Source organism: Chenopodium quinoa, unplaced genomic scaffold (genome assembly GCF_001683475.1).
Source record: "Chenopodium quinoa cultivar QQ74 unplaced genomic scaffold, ASM168347v1, whole genome shotgun sequence".
Lineage (NCBI taxonomy): Eukaryota > Viridiplantae > Streptophyta > Magnoliopsida > Caryophyllales > Amaranthaceae > Chenopodium > Chenopodium quinoa.
Genome location: NW_018744080.1, coordinates 3,093,529 through 3,106,724, shown reverse-complemented (window position 1 = coordinate 3,106,724; position 13,196 = coordinate 3,093,529).

Sequence of the window (13,196 nt, the reverse complement as noted above, 5' to 3'; positions counted from 1 at the left end):
GTACTTTACTTATTATGTACAAAATTTATAATACTTGAATTACTCGTTTACACTATTGAACAATTAAGTCAATGTACTTCTTGACTAATATGTAGTTTACGTCACTTCAAATTTTAGTAATTAAATAGCTTATGGCCAGGGTTATTATTAATATAAATGAAAAAATAAAAATTAAATCAATTAGTAATAAAGGACTCATTTTCACTAACAATCTAATTAATAAAATTTTGTAAAATAAAAATTTTGTAATGGCCCATATAAAAAATTACATAATTTATTTAATGTCATTAAATAACTTTTGCATATGTCTTAATATTCTATTAATATTTGTTTTTTTTTCAATTAATTTATATTTATTCAATTTATTTATTCCAATTAAATTATATTTATTCAATTCCAATTAAATTATATTTATTCAAATTCCTAGGATATAAATTATTGTCAAATATAACATACAAAATTATGTTAAGATATCATGAATATCTTATGCATGTATAGAAGTTTATTGTGAATGGACATATGAATGACAAAAAACATATCTACTTTGACCTCTTATTCTTACTATGTTGAATAATTATTACTATGTTGAATTTTTGATGGGAATGTGTAGTTTTTTGGAAAAGAATCTTACTTATTGATTTCTGCCAAAGATATATTAAAGTATTTTAGTACGGTGATAACCTTTTCTGAAGAATTTTTATATAATAGCCAAGGGCTAAGTCTTTGATTTTCCATTTGCATAAAGGCTTCTATGGCTTCACTCACTGCCTCCTTTACTGTTGAGTATGCTACTGAACATCAACGTAGCGTGGTAAGGATTTAAATAGTCAGAATTTTCATTTATTTTAATTAGTGTTGCAACAATTAAGTTGGATTGTGCTATTCTAATTGTGTTAACGTTGAATTTCTTATATTTTATAACTGTTGAGTAGTATGCTTTTGAGCATCAAAGATTTTAAGTTGGGTGAATTTTTATTATAAGTTGTTACAATTGCAACACTTAATTGTCCTTGAATGATTATCTTTTTGGGTGTTGTTCTAATGAACATATATGTATCATGTATCAAGTATCAAGTATCAAGGAAGTGTTTATATTAAGTTTTGAGTATATAATTATCATGAATTAAGTATCAAGGAAGCCTGGTATGAAATAACCTGAGTTTTCATCTTATTTCGTTTTAGTTTGTAGTCTTATTTTTTATTACACTCTAGTTTGGTGCTATTCTAATTATCATCTGTACTGATTTTAATTCGAATGTGTCTGTATACTCAGCCCATTCCTGGTGTGTTCAGAGAGGTTTTAGACAATGGTTCTTTGGGTGTACGCATATTGTTGCATGGTAGTGTTAAAGAGTGGAAAATAACTATGGTGCATGAAGAAGATGACGAGAATGTAAATAATGGCTGGAAAACTATATTAGAAGTTGGTTGGCCTGAGTTTGTGAAGGACAATTGCTTAAATTCTGGGGACAATTTGTATTTCACTTACTCAGGGCACAATGCATTTGTAGTCCAGATTTCAAGGGGAAGTGTAAGCAAAGGAAAAGGAAAAGGTAAAGATGTTGGGAGTTCTAGTAAAAGACGTACTGGGCGTATACCGGCTAATCTGAGGTCTTCTCCGAAAATGATCGAGACTAATGAATGGATTGATGATCTTGCGCAAGGTTTCCCTTCACCAAATTTCCGATTTATTTTTACTGCATCCTATCTTCGTAAAGGAGCTATTGTAAGTATCTTGATTATAAGACCTTGATAAGTTTACTTGTTCACATGGCATGAGCTAATTGAGTGAAATCACGGTTTTCTTATTCTACTTTTTTTATGCAAAATGTCTCAATCGATTTTGCAAGGCATTGGCTAGTTCATTACCATGAGACAAATTATGTTGTTGTGCTCCAAAACTTTGACACTGAGTTCGATGTGGAATTATACATTGAAAGAAAAAAAGGTGTGATCACTGAGTCCCTTATAAGAAAGCTGAGGCAGTGTCTCGATCACTACAATGTTCAAGAGAACGAAGGTGCTTTCATAACGTTTAGGACATGAAATCCTCCGATATTTGTTGTAGACCTAGTGCTAGTTTAGGTGTTTTGTGTACTTGGTTTTCATGTATTTTACCCGGTTTTCGGCTTCCTTTTGTCGAACTGTTGCTTTTTTTTAAAAGTGTAGAACCTATATTTTGTATTAGGACTTGGGCATTCTTGTCTGTCCTAATCCGAAATTGCTTTTATGTTTTCAAATGCAATATGATATGCTTTTCAGTTATCTAATGCAATCTTTTACTTTTCTGTTATCTAATGCATATAAATCGGATATTTGGATACGATCCCAAAATCCCAATCAAAATATGTTGTAATTTTTTGGGCTGATAATATCATTAAAAATGCTATAATAATTCGTTATTTGAAAGAATAGTTTTGATGATAAATATAATACTCAATATTATTTTAAATTTTTTTTAAAATAGCAATATTTATATTCATTATTACTTCCAACAATCAAAATATAAGCAGTAAAATCAACTATAATTTTTCCAACAACTCACCAAATAGTTGTCTAGTAAGTTGTTGAAACAAAACATAAATTCACAAGTTTACCAACTAATAATTAAGCAAAGAAATCCTAGAGAAATTACATAAGTTAAACATCTCCAAAATGGTATTTCACCACTAATAACACAAAATATAGAAAGCATACATTGCTAGCAAAGCATCCAATTCATGACATCCAAAAACAATATTACCATTACCTAATTTGCAATGCACTACGAAAGAAATTAATCCACAACTTCATAGGCTAAATCAAAGTCATATAAACAAAATAGTGACAGTGATAGACCAATTTTAAAAATTGGACTTATAAATGTTAAGGAACAAATTAAGAAGAACCATACACATAGTGAACATATGAACAAATTGTCCAACTAAAATATATCATAAAATCCACGATATTACAAAAAGGGAGCCGAATTCCGATTTACATTAAAATTGAAAACAACTTATAGCCACGATATAACAAATGGACTTTTAAATTATACTTACAATTGTTAAAAAAATTTAAAGGGCACGAGATAAAAGATGAAATTTGGGTTAGGTTATTTATCGTAGGCTAGCTATTTATCTTAGGAATTTTTGAATGATATTTATCTTGCAAGTGTACAACAAATAATAGTTAGTCAACTAATAAGCTATTGCAAAAAAAAAAATAAAAAAAAATAAAAAAAATAAGAGAACGAAATATCAAAAGGACTTTCGAGTTACATAAACCTCTTAAAAGTTACAAATTTAAAATTATTTTTTAAAAAAGTTGGTTATATGTCTTGCAATTGACAAACAAATTGGATAATCCTCAAAAAATTAAATACATGTAAAAAAAAATTAAGGAAATAAAAACCAAAATTTGGGCGGGAAGATGTTTACGTTGGGAAGTAGTGCAACCCACAAATTAGGGAGTAGTTCCTTGTCCAACCTTTTTCCACTACAGATGTGACTATTCACAATTTAAGGAACCTAATCCAACCTCTTTTCCCTAATAACTTGACAAGGCACAAACTTAACCAATTTCGTCCAGCTGAAGCCTAATATCAAATCCTACTCTTACCCTAAGTGCAACCGAAGAAGTAACTAGTAACAAAATAAGGCAATTTTGCTTGTCTAGCTGAAGCTCACAACATCTTGACCGAATAATACCCTATTCTTACCCAATTCAACCCTATTATTACCCTAGTGTCTAATATTAGCTTCAACTTTAAGCAAATTCAAACTTCAAACTAGTCTACTGATGTAAACTAGTATTTTACACTAGTATTTTACAATATTTAAACTTGGTTGTCTAGACAACAAATATCTATACTATATCAAATCGAACAAGCTAATAATTAAATTCACTATTAAAAATTTCAGTTTGAATCAAAATTAACATAATTACAAGTAATCTAGGGTACTGAAAAATTGAGTTGTTATATGAACAACTCAATTTTTTGACACCCTAGATGATAAGTCAGATTAGTAATCTAATTACAAGTAAAACCCTAGTTGATCTGATACGTTTGTGAACTACTCTTGAACAAGGTTGGATAACAATGTTAAACAAAAAGGCTCTAAATGAACAGAACTCGAACTCGAACAACATCATGACCGGTTTTATAACGACAAATTTATAACGACACCAAATCGATCAACATTTTTAAAAACAAGTTAAAGCTCGAGATAGTTCGAAGAAAAATACCGAGGTTGTCCGAAGACAAATAATTCTTATGAAGAATGGATCGAACAAACAAACCCTAAACCCTAAACCCTAAATCCTAAAACTATATAAACCCTAAACCCTAAACTGTAAGACTATATAAACCATAAACCCTAAACCCTAATACATAAACCCTAAATCATGTAAACCCTAAACCCTAAATCCTACAACTATATAAACCCTAATCCCTAAACCGTAAAACTATATAAACCATAAACCCTAATCCCTTAAGCCCTAAACCCTAATCCCTAAAAATATGTAAACCCTAATCCCTAAACTCTAAACCCTAATCCCTAAACACTTAATTGTTAACCCTAAACGCTAAACCCTAAACCCTAACCCTAAACCCTAAAACTCTAAACCCTAACCCTAAACCATAAACACTAAACCCTAAACCCTAAAACTCTAAACCCTTAACCCTCTAAACCGTAAACCCTCTATACCCTAAACCCTATTAAATCTAAATCTGCCTCATGATGTATTTCCCGTACAATATTTTCAGTTTTGTGTTAAAATCTCTCCAAATTTCAAGTTATTTCATCCAAAAAAACAAAAATTACAACACTTTTCACCTTGGTTGATTTCATGCAAAAGACAAAGATGTCTTTCACTAGATGAAATTATTATAAAAGGAAAAAAAGGGAAAAAAATTATTCACAATATAATTCGTCACATCCTTTGATGACCCACATCTTTCCTTTTAATTTTTCAAAACGAAAAATTTGTAGTTTTTATCCATTGTTGATGTGACTATTCATGACCTACTATTGCCTAGGTTTCCAGCTGAAATACATCCTTTGATGACTCAAATCTTTCCTTTTTATTTTTGCCTAATATAATGTTACAACTTTTTCTAAACTAATTTGTACTCTATTCTTTTTTCATATCAAAACCACTACTATTACATAGGATTCCATATATTCAACAACTTCAAATTATTCATACAACTATTCACACTTAAATTTTATAAACCAATAAGAACCTTGTTTGTATTGGATCATTTCCGCTAAGTATTATAACTTTGGTGGAAATTGACTTATTATAATAATATAAGCCCTCTCTACCTCTCTCCAAAAAAAAAATAGTATTTTATTTATTCATTTAATTATCCAAATTAGTTTTCCCTTTACAATTATTCACAATAATTTCCAAAATTATTAGTACGAACTGATAGGCATATACCAGATCAAATTAGAAATTAAAAAGGAACAACATTTGAATTCAAAACAGGCTTAGAATTAGCAATACCATAAGATACAACACAAATGCCTATCAAGAAAAAAATAAACAAGAAAAACGGGACTACACCGTGAATAAGGTGAACTTAAACATCATTGTTTAACAAACACAATTGTCTCATAACCATCATCTGCAGAGTCATCTAATGATTTTGTGTACTTCTATAATTAAGGACTTGACTATTATTTTTTAAATAATTAGCTTTTAAGGGTCCAATTTTCAGTAACAATCAATGCAACTTAATCCCTTTAACACTAAACCCTAATTTATAAATCCTAAATCATGTAAACCCTAAACCTTAAAACCCTAAACCCTAAACCCTAATCCCTAAACCCTAAACCTATATAAACCCTAAACCCTAAGTCATAAATCCTAAATCATGTAAACCCTAAATCCTAAACCCTAAACCTTAAAACCCTAAAACCCTAAACCCTAACCCTCTAAACCGTCAACCCTCTAAACCGTCAACCTTCTAAACCGTAAACCCTCTATACCCTAAACCCTAAAAATCGTAAACCATGACCCCTTAACTCAATTACATATATAGTATTAAATCTAATTTTGCCTCATGATGTATTCCCCGTACATTACTATAATTTATGTGTTAAATTCCCTCCAAATTTCAAGTTGTTTCAACAAATTAAACAAAAATTACAACACTTTTCACCTTGGTTGTTTTCATGCGAAAGACAAAGATGTCTTTCACTGGATGAAATTATAAAAACAGAAAAAAAAATTAATCACAATATTGATGATAATAATAATAATAATAATGATGATGATGATGATGATGATGATGATGATGATGATGATGATGATAATAATAATAATAATAATAATAATAATGATAATAATAATTATAATAATAATGATAATGATAATAATAATAATAATAATAATAATAATAATAATAATAATAATAACAACATTTTTTCGAACATGGTAAGTTTAAGATATCAGGTCTTACTTTTTGAAATAAAGAAATCATAGTTAAGGCATGACAACATGTTTGACTCTTATATAAATAAAAAATAAAAAATAAATTAACCAAAAATATTATCAATGTTGGTTCATTAAAACTCTTCTATTGTCATGTTTCTAAATTCGTATTTAACGTTTTACTCTATACATAACTTTTGCAAAAATATAAATTTCCTTTTCGAAAATGATTACTCCATTTAACCAAAATTTGTTATACTGCTTCATACGCACATATTACATAAAATTAATCAAGTCAAACATCAATAGTACTAAAAACACACATCATATATTACACATAATGGCAATAATTGCCTTAATTAATACAACATACATGCCATGCAGCCACATTGAACCAAGTGACGTGGCTCATAAAACAAATTTCTTAGACACAAATACATAAGTCTTAATTTACTTAATACGTACCATCCTTAGAGTCTCATTACATTCATAAGAAGACATTAGAAGCAAATATAAATAGAACTTTAACTAAGCTTAAGTAAACATACACCAAAGCTTAATAGATATCTTTGGTTGCAACCTCTCACGGCCTTATTAAACATACACCATGCGCACCTCGACCACCATCACCATGAGCATCCAACGGATTGGATGGAGCCGCATTGGATGGACCCGCTTCACCTGGCGTGGTCGGCTGTTCATATTTTCATTAACGGAAAAACAAGTAATAATTAACATAATAATAACGAATACTGAGGATGATGTAAATGTATTTATATGGATGGATACATACCTTGAGCATGCCAAGGACCCTTAATGGTTCACCCACCATGGCCCCAACAACAAAGTCACCCGCAACCACCTTTGTGACATCCCAAATCACAGCCACACCACCACTTATACCAACACTCTCGTCTAGAGACCAATCGACATTGTCGAACACCTTGACAAGTTCCTCAAAAGATTTCCTACCCACCCTAACTTCTGTAATAATAAAAATGATTAGTTTGTGGAGCGCAACAACGTTGTGGACATTAGAATTAAAGGAAGGACGACTAATACCACGAGCATTCCATACCACAATCAAAGACCCTAACTCAAATGCTTGACACCCTTTTTTGTACTTACAATCAAGAGCAACATCCATGTACCTTAGCAACAGATCCACAGTAAATCTACCAGCACAAATAGTGACCATAATTTCGCTCAACTTAGCATGCACATAATACACTTGGAAACCATCACTATAACATGCCATTGACGACTCAACTTTCCTAGCAATGAGTGGGTATATTGGACCATAAATATCTAATTGTGGTGTTGGGTCGATTGGATCTTCAATAAAAAGGGGAATGACCTCACTAATGTTACGGTGATCATAAGGAAGCTCCTCAGAGTTTAATTTCTTAAACAACTTAGCAATGTCAATTATTCCAACTAAGTCAACTATATTTGGCAAAGGGCAGGAACGAATTTACCTGATGGCCTCATCATGAGCATGCCTTGTAATTTGTCTTCCCAAGGGCTCTCCGGACTCGGATGACCTCTCTAACACACTGATTAGTGAGCATTTTGTATTTGCCATCTGGAGTCGGTTTAAAGTAGGCGTACTTATTGAAGTTCATTTTCGGCCTTCCTATTTTGTTTGAATCACGAAAATTAACCTTGATAGGGGCTGATGTAGCGGCGTAGCAACCAGGTGGGTAAATTGGGTTTTTGGGGTCGAAGGGTGCGACTGCCATTTTAATATGAGATGATATTGTAATTGGGGAAAAAACGAAAGAGGGGAAGGTAGTAAAGGGAAGGTTGGATAGACAATGATTATAGTGCATGTCCAGATGTCTTTTTATAGAGCGAAATGACAGAGGCTATGTGTATTATCGTGCCATGTATTACTAAGTTACTAATAAAACAAACCTCTTACTATTTTAATTTACTTTTACAATAATTTTTAATCAATATTTTAGAAACAAACAATCTAACCATATGGCTGTTACTAATACAAATACAAAAAAAAATTTGGGACTAATACAAATACTACATACTATTTTATGACTAGATTAAAAAAAATACATCACTTTATTAACTAACTTTAATTCAAACAAGTAAATAAATTTATACAAAGAACAATAATACAAGGTCATAAACAAATAATAGTCACCACAGTAACTAATGGTAATACATTTGAAAGATTGGGTTGTTCGGTTTATTATTGTATTCGACAATCATCTCCGGTAGAGGACCAAGGGTTTCAGGACGAATCCTGGAATTGAAACCGTTATTTATGTGGCAACTGTTTACGAAATTGCTTGCATCCTTAACAATTTTTAAAGTTCCAATCCATTCATCCTCACCAAACCTCATTCGAACAACAATTTCAGGTCGAAAGTCAGCAAAGTTATCACATGCAAATTCTACAGGCACATCTTGCATAAAAAATAAAAATAATAATAATAAAATCAAATCAATTGGTACGGGCTCCCTTATTTTAACTTTACTTATTTAAATTAAAACTCTATTATTTTTACCATTAATCCAAGTGTTTTGTACGTCATTGTTACATGCACCTTAAACCACGGGGCTTGGTCTGGCTCAACCAATAAGTCACTACTAATTTCTTGTGGGGCATTATTAGTTATTTCAATTCCTGATCTAAAAACTGTAACGCGAATGGTTGAATTGTTACACAAAAATATTTTCAACACGTCTCCATTTATGATTTGATTTTCACTTATAAATTCTTGTCATCCATCCTCGACAGAATACTTCCAATTTGAACCCATTTCCACGTTCCGAACAACAACTGTCCACGAATGATTGTCAAGACCTCGATATAGAGTTACATTGCCATCACTGAGAATATGCCCTAATGTGCCGGGGATACGCTGGAATTTCAAATATACACCCAACATTAAAAAAAATGACTAAATGAAAAAAATTATCGAAATATATTTATCCCTCTTGTACGTTCAATACACAAACAATTACTTACCAAAGCAACACGTCTTTTGTCATTAACGACTACTTCAAAACTTGGATTATTCCGGTGATTCATCTCTCTCCAATTCTCCATGTGGGTCATAAAATAACTAATTAAAAAAAATCAGATGATTAATAAACACACATGATTGAAAATATACTATCATTACTATCAGTACCTTATTGATCCTATTTCACCTTACAAGTGTTACAACAACTACTTCTTAACTTGAGTGCTCAATTTTTTTGGTTCAGTTCTAAGTGTTCTTATAGTTTGTCAAAGGGTAGGGGGTTACAATTATTTGATTCCTATTATCTAAAAAAGTTTGAGGTGACAATACAAAAAGAGAATCTATTCCCTATTGTTTGGAATATTGAGTTAACTTGATTGTTTTGAATATAATACCATCTCTCAAATTCACTTTTGCTATGTGTAAAAAAAAAAAAAAAAAAAATCCCTTTTGCTATGTATTAATTATTTTTTTATAAAATGACCTTCATGGATTTATTAATTTAGAAATGACTTTGATACTATTATTTCCCCGTAGTTCAAGACATAAAATAACTAATTTAAAAAATCAGAGGATTAGTAAACCCGTAGTTCAACACATAAGTATAATGATTATTATATTATTAGACATTTGAGACAAAATAAATTCATTTGCCTTGTCCAACCTTTGATTGCTGGTATCACACTTTTTGGTTAAAGGGTAGTGGATGCAATGTGTAGTCAAATCAAGTCATATAAGGATTGCAAGCCAACTGAATATAGTATTCGACAAGCGCACAATATAACTCTTTGGTTATGGACAAGTTTTCAAGACTCTTCTAGGCGCCTAGTTTAATGTAATTTCTGATGTAAATTCCATCCATTACGCTTACGTACCTAATAATAATATTAAAAAATTGCTTGAAGTATTAAAAAATTTCAAACTAATAATATGTTTGATGCGTGAAGTGTTTTATTAATGAAAACCATCAGAAACCGTAAACTCAAATTTTGATTATCAACTAATAATGTATAAGTGAATAGGATGAAAAAACAAAAAGGGTAAGTTGAATAATCAAAATGAGGTACAAAAATACAAATGAAGTAATTCACTGGACAAGTAACATAAGACAACTAACATAACCACATGTGTAGTCAACTCAAAACTTACAATATTTTAAGCATGTGGACTGAACTTGCTTAAGTGTAGGCGCAACCTACATTGTCCTTTGGCATCATGAAGCTAGATGGTAAGTTTCATTTTCAAGGAATTGGATAAAACCTAATATACTATGGATAGAGTTTGGCTGAGTTAAGTAGACGTTGAACAAAAATTATTAAAAGGAATACATCAACCAAGTTTCAAAAAATCTATTTAGGATAACAACAAATTTCCACCTCATGCACTCTAAAAATTACAGCTTGATGGTGGGATTTTAACTTATAATGTTGTAAATAGTAAGAAAAATACTATTTTTATTTGTATCAAACAAGCTAAATAACAATACGTAATGTCATTAATTTGCTTAAATAAAATTACATTTTCAATTACATGAATCGATTTCAATTACATTATGGGCTCTTATTTTATAATGAAATATATTGAATAGTTTGTTAAGTGTCATAGTAGTGTCTATCTATAATTCAGATGACAAAAAGTAATGTATTATGCGAGTTATTATTAGAATTAAGTGATACAGAATAAAATGTGATGTTAATAAAAATCACTTTGTGATTGATTGTTGTTTTTTTAAAAAAAATTATAGTCTTACTAATAACAAATTAAATAAAATTTATTATATTTTTGATTTAAATTTTAAAAACATGACTAACAATTCATTGTCTTATTAATTGAAAATATTTTTGTTTTAAAATTAAACAACCTGACATAATCTTAGTAATTTCTGTAAATAAAATTGATCAAAATATTACAGAAATATAAATAGGTACAAGCTCTAAAAAATAAAAGCAAAATATATATTATAGCTAAGTGTTGATTAATTTTTAAGAAGCACGCTTACATTTAATTAAAGAAATGAAAAGTTGTGGTTTCTAAAAAATGAAATTTTGCAGTCCCTATCACAACAATACGAGGTACGGCAATTAGATTGAGTAAAAGGATAATGTTGAGTTCCAAGCTAGCAATCCAATGCAAATAAGGTCAGCAAATGTCATCCGTTGATTATCTAAATCCACCACATGTAAGCCACGCTGGCAATCTATGTCTTTGGATAATTTTCTTCAATCTAAAGCAAGAGATTGCCATTGATTGTGGTTTATTTTTGGCACGTTGAGGTCTCTTAGTATTAGATTTAAAATTAATTATAGAATAAAATATTAAACTGCTAAACATAAAAAAAAATTATGATAATATTCATTTTAAGAAATATAACACTGAAGATGAATAGTTAAAGACACATTGATTTTGTGAATCTAGGTGAAGCGGAATATCGGTTTAGGATTTAGATCCGGTTTACGATTTTGGGTCTATATATCAAAGAGAAGATTGCCATTAAAACAAAGTTATGAACTTTTACCCGATAACCAAAATCACTAAAAGTGATACCCATAACCAAAATCGATAGGTTCAGGTACCCGGATTTTCGGATCGGTTATCGAGTACCTAATAAGATATCCAATAATGATAATTAAACCTAATTATGTAGTTATTCTGATATAATTTACAACTAATTAAAAACAATAATATTACTAATCATTGATATTATAAATTGATTATGAAGTAAAGTAAAAGTTTAGATTTATATTAATTAATAGATTTAAGCAGGGGAAAAAAGCAAAAAAAAAAAAATGTTAATCGGATCGGATTGGGTAACTATTAATTTGGTGAATGATACCCATAACCATACCCGGTAACAAATTATCGGAACGGGTACCCGAACCGTTATGGTTATCGGATCGGGTACCCTAATTTTCGGATCAGTTACGGATCGGTTTTTCGGGTTTTCATTTTTTCGGGTAGTTTTGCTCAGCCCTAGTTTAGGGTTTACGGTTTACAAATTAACGGGTTCAGAGTTTATGGTTAAGGGTTTAGAGTTTTAGAGTTTACGGTTTAGAGAAGATTGCCAATAAAACAAAGCTTTGAAGTTTAAAGGTTAGAGAAGATTGCATGTTAGGGTTTATTAAACATGACATTGCACGCTTCAAAATCATGAAGTTAGGGTTTTAGGAATTAAGTGTTAATGATGCTTTAGGGTATAGGGTTCCACTCGTTTATGGTATAGGGTTTATATGGTTTAGGATATATAGGGTATAGGGTTAAGGGTTCATAGGGTTTAGGCTTTACAAATTATCGGGTTTAGGGTTTATGGTTAAGGGTTTAAAGTTTTAGAGTTTAGGGTTTAGGGTTCAGAGGGTTTAGGGTTTAGGGTTTAATAATAAGGTGTATATGATATAGGGTTGTTTATGGTTAAGGGTTTAATAATAAGGTGTATATGATATAGGGTTGTTTATGGTTAAGGGTTTAGAGTTTTAGGTTTCGGAGGGTTTAGGGTTAAATATGGTGTATACGGTTTATGGTTTACAATTTAACAGGTTTGGGGTGTTAGGGTTTTACACTACTAGAATTTCCGGTTTTTAGCGACGCTTTTAAGGCGAAATTTCGACGCTAAAAAGCGTCGAAAATTTTTATCTCGACGCTTAGAAAAAGTGTCGAAAAAAGGTGAGTCAAGAATTTTCGTTGACGCAGAAAAACATCGAGATTGTCGATGCTCTTTTTATTCCATATCTTTATACGAAGCGTCGACACTGTGTAGTTCGCGCACATTCCCAAAAAAATTTGACGCTT